Raw genomic sequence first — 10,360 nt, 5'->3', positions numbered from 1 at the left:
TTTGGGGAGTCTGGAGACTTTAGCAGCAAGTGGGTGGGTTTGACGGCGAGTTTCTGTTATGATTGGTTAAATACTAAGGATAAGTGTTGTTATACTAAGGATGAGTTTCAATTGTAGGCAACTTTAATGTTTTTTTAGTCCCATACAAATTTATTTTTGAAGCAAAACTCAATGGATTTCAATGTTTTATAATGAAAAGGCATAATTTTTTACTCGGCTGTCTATTTTGAGTGATTTTTTTTATTTGAATTTTTATTTTTTTATAAAGTGTATTCATACATATGGGACCATCGAAATCTATTAAAAAACATTGATGTTGCATTGAATTTGCATCAAACTTTCATCAAATTACATCGAAATTTTATTAAAAATCAAGTTTTTTTATGGGGCTATTGAAATTCATCGAGATCCATCAAATTTTTTTGCAAATTTCAGAGCTTCAAATTTAGAAAAAAGTATTGCAAACAAAACAAGACAATCATGCAAAGAGTTGTTCGAAATGTATATATTATTGTCTTAACTGAAACTTTTGATAGGTTTACATTTGGAATTGTTAAAAAAAAACTCTACTCGTTAATGGCAAATATGTTCTTCCATGGTGAGGGGGTGGTGTTAATGAGGGGTGAATGGTATTGAGTACATCGGGGTTCATAGTTGTAGGTTTTTTCGTCTAATGGATGGATGGTGGTGTGATGTGCTCTATGGCCATGACTAGAGAGAATGAGAAAGGAGAAAGAAGAGGGAGAAGAAAAATTGCAAATGAGATGGGCGTTTTAGTCTCAATGGAAATCAATAGTCTATTTTTCAAAAAATTATTTGTGTTGCACTAGATAGTGTCATAGTGAAATAAAAGTAAAGGGATTTACTTCTAATATTTTTTTTGTCAAATTATTTCTTATTTGTTTTTTTTCTTCTGTTTTGATAGTTTTGATGGGACATCTACCAAAATATGGTTTTCGGTGGACTTCCCTCCCAAAGAGCTAGCAAATGTCTTTCTAAAGTATTATAAATATTGCACGCAAATCACTTTTATTTAGTGGGGTCTATATTAAATAAATATGAATGGTTAAAATGAATTTTCACACCTTGTGTGTTATTTGTGTTTAATTTGTGTGGACATGTATCATTAGTCTTTTCAAAATGTTGCATATGCTAAAAATAGGGAAAAAAGAAACACTTGAGATAATTTTTGCCTACTAAATTAATGGTGGCTATACAAAAAATCAAAACGAGATTTAATGACTATTTTTTTTTTGCTAAACAAATGGAATCTAATAACTGAGTATTTTTAAGCTGTGAATAAATCTTCATACCTATATTTCCATGCCTATAATCACAATTTATGAAATTTTTGTTCGGGTGGTCATCTTAATATGTCTTTATCCACTTAAAAGTTTCATTTAGATTTAGGCATATAAAATTTATAAGTGTGGCAAATAAATATTCAAGATATTTTTATTTTCAATTTTTTAACAGTGACACTACCTAAGCTCACTAAAATCATGTTTTGTTATTATCTACTGCCTAATAGCATTAAGTTCGTCGTATAAAAAAATCATAAATATAAAAGTTTGGATAGTTTGGCCGTCAATATTTTTTATATATATAAATATTTTTGAATTTTATGTATATGATTCTACATTCAATTTGATGGTGTTTGACTTATCTAGATTTATAATGCAATATTAGGTTCATGATAATTAGTGAAAGTGGAACATAAATTGAATAAAATCCTTCAACTACTGAATTGAATTATTACGATGGATTCCAGTTTGGCTATGAATTGAATTAATGCTTAAAATTTGAATTAGATTACTTGGGGTTTTGTTGACGTGAAGACTAAAGAAAATAAATGATAGCCAACTTTGTTTTGTATTTTATTCTAAGTCATATTTGAGGTTAATAATATTCAAAATCTTTGCTATTTATGAACAAATTAATCGTAGAAGGTGGAATTGAAGTTGTCTTTATGTAGAATATGAAAATTGAAGAAGGATTGAAAATTGGAGCTGTTATGGAGGTGCCAATGGCATTGGGCTCTTAGTTAGAAACATAAATGCAATCTTTAGAACCTTCAAAGATTATATATTCCAAAATGGCCAATAGTGTTTTGGCTAATAACAGCAAAAGTAATACACAAAGCTAGAAACATTACAAATAACTTAAGCAAACTCAGGGGCATTGCCTTATATTGGCTTGTCCTATTTATAGAGGCTCCAGGGTCCTTGCCTTCATCCAAAGACATGACCCTCTGTTTCATATTTAGGAAAAAAATCTAACTTCTATGAATTTCTCTATCTTACTAATATTTATGGAGCGAAGTTTGATCATATACAATTCTCTTCCGGATAAGAAGCACAAAATCTTGCTATGAAAACTATTGAAGCTTTTTCTGCTTTAATTCATTTGTTTTTGGAAAACATTGGTTTTTATGATGCTAGGAAAGATTTAGATTTCAATAAAGGTGCATATTCGGTCCCAAGGTCAAATCATTTGTCTGTTAAGGTTGCTGAAGGTGTTCCTCAACCAAAAGATTGGTAAGTAGCTATTTATTTTCGTTATGTGTTAGTATTTTGTAATTTCAAATCATTATTTTCATATTCTTTTTCTTTAATGTATGTAGTGATTGTTGTGCATTTGTGGTTGCTTTTGCTGACAAAATTATTCATGGGACCATAAAAAATATCTCTACTCAACTTAACATTGTCATTTATCGTGATGACCTTGTTGTTTGCCTATACAAGTATGTCATGAAGAAGCAAGAGGAAGGTTACCAAACTAATGATGAGAAGCCTACAAGTTTGAAGAAGAAGCAAATAAAGATATAGTTTTTGATGAAAAGTAGGATCTTGACATGGTTTACAATTTCTTTTTGTTGTCAGTAATCTAGTATGTTAACTTTGAACAATTTGAATTACATGTATATATTAACAATGTAGTTTTCAATCAATTCTCTCAAGATTATCTCAACACATATTACATGTTACTTTTTAAAGCAAAAAAATTACAAAATTTTGATAAATAATTATATTATATTACTTTTTGGAATATCAAGTATTAAATTACCCTCTTACTTCAATAAGTAATTCAAATTCAAATTTCATATGGCAGGTTACATTTTTCACATTTAGACTTGTTGACGTCGTTTTTTCGTCAACTTAAAATGTAGAGCAATTAAACAATAAGAACTATGGCGCAAATGAACAATATGGTAGAACAACAAGAATTTTACGTGGTTCAGCAGTTAACTCTGCCTAGTCCACGAGTCTATTTTATTAAGACTTGGAGTTTTCTGGAAATCCTTCAGGGATGATTTCTCCATAATTTCTCTCCGTATATCAAAAGATCTGTCCTTTACAAATGTTCATGAACTCTCTATTTATAGAGAGTTTTCAGAGTTCATTCCCACATAGTTCGGGAAGATACTTCTGCTTATTAATTGAAATAATGATATTAAATATTGTAACTTCTACATACAAGGAAACGTCTCTTGAAGACCAGGGGTGAATAACAGACTTGTTAATATCCCTTTAATGTTGGGATGTTACAACAATAAATATCTTTAAATGCATGGAACGCGTTACATCATATGACCCATTAAATCTTTCGAGGTCGGTAATCAGCATCATGTCAGTCTAGGTCTACAAATAAGTTACGAACTAGCCACCTTACTCCAAGACCAGCTCGGAGCAGGTAGATACCAGTGAGGCTGTTACATTCCGAGCTTGTACTTCTGCTAAGCTCAGTCTACTTGATCTGAAGACACCCGACAACGGACATACCCCGAGCTAAATTCTTTCAAGCTCATAAAGAAATTCGAGGTTAAAATGTATTTGAGGTTGCCATCTTGATCCGAGGGTTTGACATCTGGGCCACGAACATGCGTTTTGGATATCTCGAGCTCACACTTGAAGAGTCCAGCTTTCGAGGTCACAATCTCAGGTCTCGAAATCTGGGTGTAACATTTTGCCCCCTCAAAAGTATTAGTTCAAATCCTATGAGAAGGAAACTTTTGACTACTTTCTTCGGGAACCGTTCCGTCACACACTCGAGTATGGACACGCGTCAGTTGGGTATTGCTCACTCTAGGCACTTGAGTGCCTTGAAACTCTGCCCATATCTATCCGCCTGCCCTCCTTTTGGGTACTATCATTTCACTAGCCCCTAGCCGTTAGATCTGATACGGAATCTGGCCAATGGCCCAGATTGGTTCAACTTTTAACATGCCCGTGGGCCTATAAATAAGTTTCCGGTTGTCTTCTCCATTTTTCCTTCACATTCAAACTTCTAGAAAGAAAAAACCAGAGCCTTTCTTGTCCAGATCTTGCATGTTCTCCAAGCCGAGAAGACAAAGCAACGTTGGACTTTTTGACTCAGTGAGATCGCACTTGCAACCGCTCGTTCAATCATCCATTTCTCTGTTTCCACCGATTACATTGTGTAAGTTTTCAGTTTATGGCTTCTTTGCGTTATATATACATTTTTTTTCCTTCATGTATGTTTATGCTTCTGTTACACTGTGGGCACTAGGATTTATTCTCGACCCATTCATTAGTTTAATGCACTAGGATTAGGGTGCTTCGACTGATAGACATTAGGTTCAAACCCAGTTTTTGCGAAAAAGGGTCCAAATATGGTTCCTTTTTTGGGTTTTCAAATTTTAGAGACCATATCTTGCTCACCAAGGTATCAGGTACAAAATCAGGGTTTTTTAAGGAATGCACGATTCCCAAAAATATCACCTTTTAAACAACTGCCACCTTTTTTCCCTAATACTTCAGGATTTCCCATAACATATCCACCTTCCTTCCTTTCGGTGGAATACACGCTCTGAGATTGGCCTCATCCTTTGGATCGAGCTTGCCTTGTAGCCTCTGTAACACCCCAATTTGCTAATAAGGTTTAGGACCTTGATTAGCGTGCCTGGAGGGAAATAAGTGAATTAACATGATAATATATGTGAATTTGAATGAATATGTGAATAGAATGCATGTTTAGGTGGTATAAATATGCATGTGGACCCTGTTTGTATGTTAGGGGTAAATTGGTAATATTAGCCCGCTGAGGGAATAAATGTGATAATTGTATTATGTGATTTGTACCACATGAGTGTGGTGATATTAATGTGATGCACGTGCTGAGACGGTCCTAGGGAGCTAGTTAACTTAAAAGTCACAACGAGATTTTATACCCGGCTCGGGAGGAGCCTAGGGGTACTTTGGGAATTTCGTAAGTTGAGTTGAGAATTAGTGGTTATTGGTAATTGAGTAACTTGAGTAACCATTAGTAACTGCTGAGAGTAACAAGTTGTGATGGGAAAATGGTAGAATTGTAATAGAGAGGAAATGACAAGAGTGCCCTTGAGGTTTAGTTAGGAAAGGATATTTATGGAAGGGTAGAATAGTCATTTGGCAGGGGATAGATAGCCTTTGCTGAGGGGTTCACGTTTAACACTTAGTTAGAAGTTGGTTTATGCTGAAATTGGGGGAAAAGCTAGAGGAAAAGAGGAGAAGAAGAGGGAAACTGAATTCTTGAAACCTAGGAGAGAATTAAGGGAGTTTGAGGCAACCAAATTCGAATTTGAGCAAGGATTGAGCAAAGGTAAGAATTTGTGCTCTGTTTTCGTTGAAATTTAGCTTGAATTTACAGAGATTAAGTGTGGGAAACCTAAAGGAAACATGACTGGTTTTACTTGGAAATTCAGTTAGGATAATCAAAAGGAAGGAGGTTTGAAGCTGGAATTGTGAAGAGTTCAAGCTGAGTTTTGATTGAGGTATGAATCCTTAGCATGTTTAAATTTCGTACCTAGTGTGGTTTAAGATTGTAGAAGTATGGTTTGTAGTTTTTAAGCTTTGGATTATGTTTTAAAAGCCATGGTTTGAATTTCTAAGATTTGAAACTCAAGAGTGGATTTTGAGTGTGATTGTGTAATTGAGTTTGTTTTTTATGTTTATAGGTTGTTAAAGGGTTCATTTGGGGTTTTAAATTGATTTTGGGGCTTAGGTACTTGTTTGGGTTGAATTGGAGTTGTTTTGGCTCGGGAAAAAACGCAGGGGAAAACCCTAAAATCTGGGTTCGCATAGGGGCGCCGCGGCCCTGTTCTTTGGTGCCGTGGCGCAGGCTTGCATCAAGATCAAGGAAAGCTTCTAGACGCCGCGGCCGTTGATGGGAGTGCCGCGGCCCTAGGCTATTTTTGACAGTCAAAATTTTCATTTTTAGGGCTTTTGCCCGGGGGCTCGGGGGATGGTTCCAATACATTGTTTTAGGGAATTAAAGGTCCCGAGAGTATGGGATTGGTTCCGGGAAGTGGTTTTGGGATTGGTTAGTATTAAAAGTGTTTTATATGTGTTGTGACTAGGATTTCGGAGAGGCTCGTGATAGAGGACCGTGCTTGTGATCTTAGTGCATCGGAAAGCTCGGGATACAGGTAAGAGAACTGTAACACCCGTAGAGCAGGGCATGGGCCCATAGTGTTGTTGCAGGGCACGACCCTAGATTGTAATATTGTTAGGGTGTAGCTTTAAATGTATTATTATATGTCTGATTGTTGTTTAAGAATGCTATATGTGGTTATAGCGGAATGAACGGCAAAGGAGCCGGGAACGGCGAAGGGCCAAGAACGGCAGTAGGGCCGGGAATATCACTTAGCACATGGAGTGCTTATGGTTAGGGTGAGACCCCAATGGATACATGGGATATCCTTACGGTGTGGACCGAGAACCCAGGCCTTGGCAACGCTTCTGGGACGGCATGGCTGTATATGTGTTTAAATCTTATAGACTATCTGTTTGTCTGTGGATTATCTGACATAATGGTTATATGTTATGCATATGTTATCTGCTGTATGAGTTTTCTTGCTGGGCTTCGGCTCACGGGTGCTCTGTGTTGCAGGTAAGGGCAAAGAAAAAGTCAACCAGCCATGAGTACGGAGAGCGTGGGGGCGACGCGTACATGTTTGGCCTGCCCGACTGCTTTGGTTGGGGGAATTTTGAGAAATGATTGTATTAAACTATGTTTTGATAATTAGTCATCTGCAAATCTGTTTTGAATTGTAAATATTTTACAATCCTCACTTTGGGATCCCGAATGTTAAACTCTTGGAACTTTTAATGAAATGGAGTACTTTTAAAGATTACAGCCTTGTCTTTTTGTTTAATCACACTTTTGTTCTAAAAACCTCGCTGAGCGAGTTAATTGCACATTTTAAACTCACTTAGTAACGGCTCTAAGGTAGTAGGGCGTTACAACCTCGATCATTCGAGCTTAGGTAGTATTTGTCTCTTTATTTCTTGTTCGCTTGGCCCTCACCCTTTTGCTTTCTTGTTAGATGCCGCAGAATTCGGGAAAGTGGTGGGGGTCAAAGCTCGCGATTCCTTACTCACCAGTAGCTTCGAGCCTGGAATCTCCCTTTACTCGAAACCAACGCCTAATTCGGGAGCACGAACTTAGGCGTGAACAAGAAGACACTCGAGACCACTTCCGACGTTAGATAAGCGAGGTCGAAGAAGGGAAGAGAAAAAGATTAAGGGTCACCCTTAATCCGAATCCGAACACCGAGCTCAGACCGATTCCTCTCGATCCTATGCTCAAAGTGACAATCGCCTTCAAGCCGGGCGCTCTTCAATTTTCGCTGATGGGGGAACCTTCTACCTCGCAGCCGAGAAGAGAATTCTTCGAGGCCGAGCATTACTGTAGCTCGGTTACGTCGTTAGGTCAGATAGCTGATATTCTGGCCTTTCATAGCATAGGACTATCGGGCTCGCTGAGGTGTCGAGCTCCGACCTCCCACGAGTAGAGTTGCCGCGCTCTAGGAGATGGAAATCCTGACAGCAAGCTGAGATACGCAGCTTGGATCCAGGAGCATATGAAGGCAGGGGCGATACTGCCCTTGAATTCTTTTTTCAAGGACTTCATAGACTTTGTTGGGTTGGCTCCCTTCCAGCTCAACACCAATTCTTACAGGGTTCTGTCTGCCCTAAGGTCACTATACCACGAGCTGAAGTGGAAAGGACCTTCGCCAGAAGAGATCTTATATCTCTTTTGCTTGAAAAGCAATCCCTCTCGAGCTCAGAGGGGGGGAGATGGCTTCTACTATCTCTCGAGCTATCCCAAGGAGAAGAAGATGTTTGAAGATCTTCCCAACCACCCTCCTGATTTCAAGAAGGCCTTCTTCTGGACAGATGGCCTAGCCCTGTCTTGATTCTACTCTTTCAGACGGATTCGCAAGTATCTCAACTTTTTTCTTTTTTGTGCTCGAATTTTGCTTAGGCCCGTATTTAGTTGAAATTTGTTGTATCTTCCAGCCAACTACCATCGCCCTACCCCCACCAAGGAGATGAGGGAGCACAGAGAAACTCTGCTCCAACTTCCCTATGGCAGGAGATCCCTCTCCTACCTCCTACATGAAGGCAAGCTCCGGGCATGTGGGCTCTTAGGGGAGAATCAGTCTACATCTGACTGGTCCAAGGAGCTCATGCCTCAGCCGACCAGCAACCTCCCCCCAAGGAGAGATGCGAGGCCTCCATCTCCGGCTCGACGTCGAAGGAGTCCACAATTGGGGAACAAGGCCAACGACGAGGCCTCGAGCTCGGGCTCGGATGAACAAGGTACATTCATCCTTAGCTCAGATTTGTGGTCTCCCTCACTAATAAAACATAAGCCAGATAGATTAGTATTGTGTGAGGATGATAGGAATCATTTTTATGTATGGTTTTGGGTAGATGAGAGGGTACATAGGTTCGATAGATGGCTCAGGAAATACGACACCATGTATAGCCTGAACGAGGTATGGAACGGAATAGCCGTCCAATATGGGACTAATGACTATAGGGACCTTTCGAGGTTGACATCCACCTATAGGGAAGGTACTCCCCCCGCCTCTTCTGAAGAAAGGGAAATTTCGTGGTCGCCGAGCACAAGCTCGGGGGAGAGTTTTAGTTAGGTTTCTCTCCACTTGTCTTTTTATCCCTTGTCTGTCCGTATCATGTCAATTTTTTTTTTTGGGATAACTCATAATGTGGTGTAAATGTGCAGGCGAGATGGACTCCAACCTTAACAACACCCTAGAGAGTGGCGGGGCCAAGAGAAGTAAGCGCCCGAGGGGCTCGCGAAAGTCTGAGCGACCCGCCAAGGTCCTCAAGAGGACTGAGAAGACACCTCCTCCACCAACTCCAGCTACTATAATCCCGGCTGTGGAGACGAATCCTCAGGTCGAAGCGTCCACTGCGGTCAAGCTCCAACCCCCTCCAATCATGGTTCACTCAACACTCGGCCCACCTCCGAAAAAGCCCTCAATTTCCATAGCACGCAAGTTGTCGGTTTCTACTCACGTTGATGAGTATGTAATTGAAAATGCTGCCAGACCCCATGGGGCTACACTTGGTTCGGACATTCTGTCTCAAGTGGGCTAGAGATTTAGTGGCTTTGACGCCCCTCATTGGCAAATTTTGAACAATGCTCGAGACTGCAATACACTTTATGAGAAGAGTATCGAGCTCACTGCTACGGTAACTTCCCTCATCTTTCGGTATTAGGCGTATTTACACTTGATTTATATGCTAATTTGATTTCTTTGTATGCCAGACTCTTGCTGTCTCTGCCCAGCTCAATTATAAGCTAAACAACGAGGTCCACTCGAGCATGTCTATTGCTCAAGAGGCGAAGGATCTTTAGCTCAAACTGAGTGACGAGCTCAAGGCAACAAAAGCAAAGGTAGAGGCAGAAGCTGAGGAGCTAAAGGCCAAGTCTTCTGAGCTTGAAAAGCTGAATGCTCGGCTCGCGGAGCTTGAAAAGGAAAATGCTCAGGTCAAGGATACCAATGCCAAGCTTGAAGAAGAGAAGGTCGTCACTTTCGAGATCATGGAGGGTGAAAAGGCTCGTCTTCTCGAAGAGTTTAAGGAGAAGAAGGACCGGGTAGTCGACATGGACATGTACAGAATTTGGGCCAACAATGTCGACCTCGACACCAGCTTCTTAGGCCCTTTTGAAGCAAAGCTCGTGGCCCAATGGCAGGTTCGGCTGGATGATGAGGAGACTGCCCGAGATAAGGCGGAGGGAGCCAGGGAGGATGCTGACGCTGAGAAGGCCAAGGAAGATGCTGAGAAGGCCAAGGAGAATGCTCCTCCTTCTTAATACTTGCCTCGGGGTTGTGTCCCTCTGAATCTTTTGTAATAGCCTTTTATGTTTGATTTATTATTTATGCCCATATAGCCAAGACAATTCTACAGCTCATAAAAGAACTGCCTTTATATGATATTTGAGATACCATTTTTTGTTTTTATTTTAATATATATGCTTTACATTTCTTGGGCTGAAATATTTTGCACAATTTATATTAAAGTGTCATATATGCTTGTTTATT

This window comes from Humulus lupulus, chromosome 2 (genome assembly GCF_963169125.1).
Source record: "Humulus lupulus chromosome 2, drHumLupu1.1, whole genome shotgun sequence".
In the NCBI taxonomy this organism is placed as follows: domain Eukaryota; kingdom Viridiplantae; phylum Streptophyta; class Magnoliopsida; order Rosales; family Cannabaceae; genus Humulus; species Humulus lupulus.
This window is presented reverse-complemented; position numbering follows the sequence as displayed.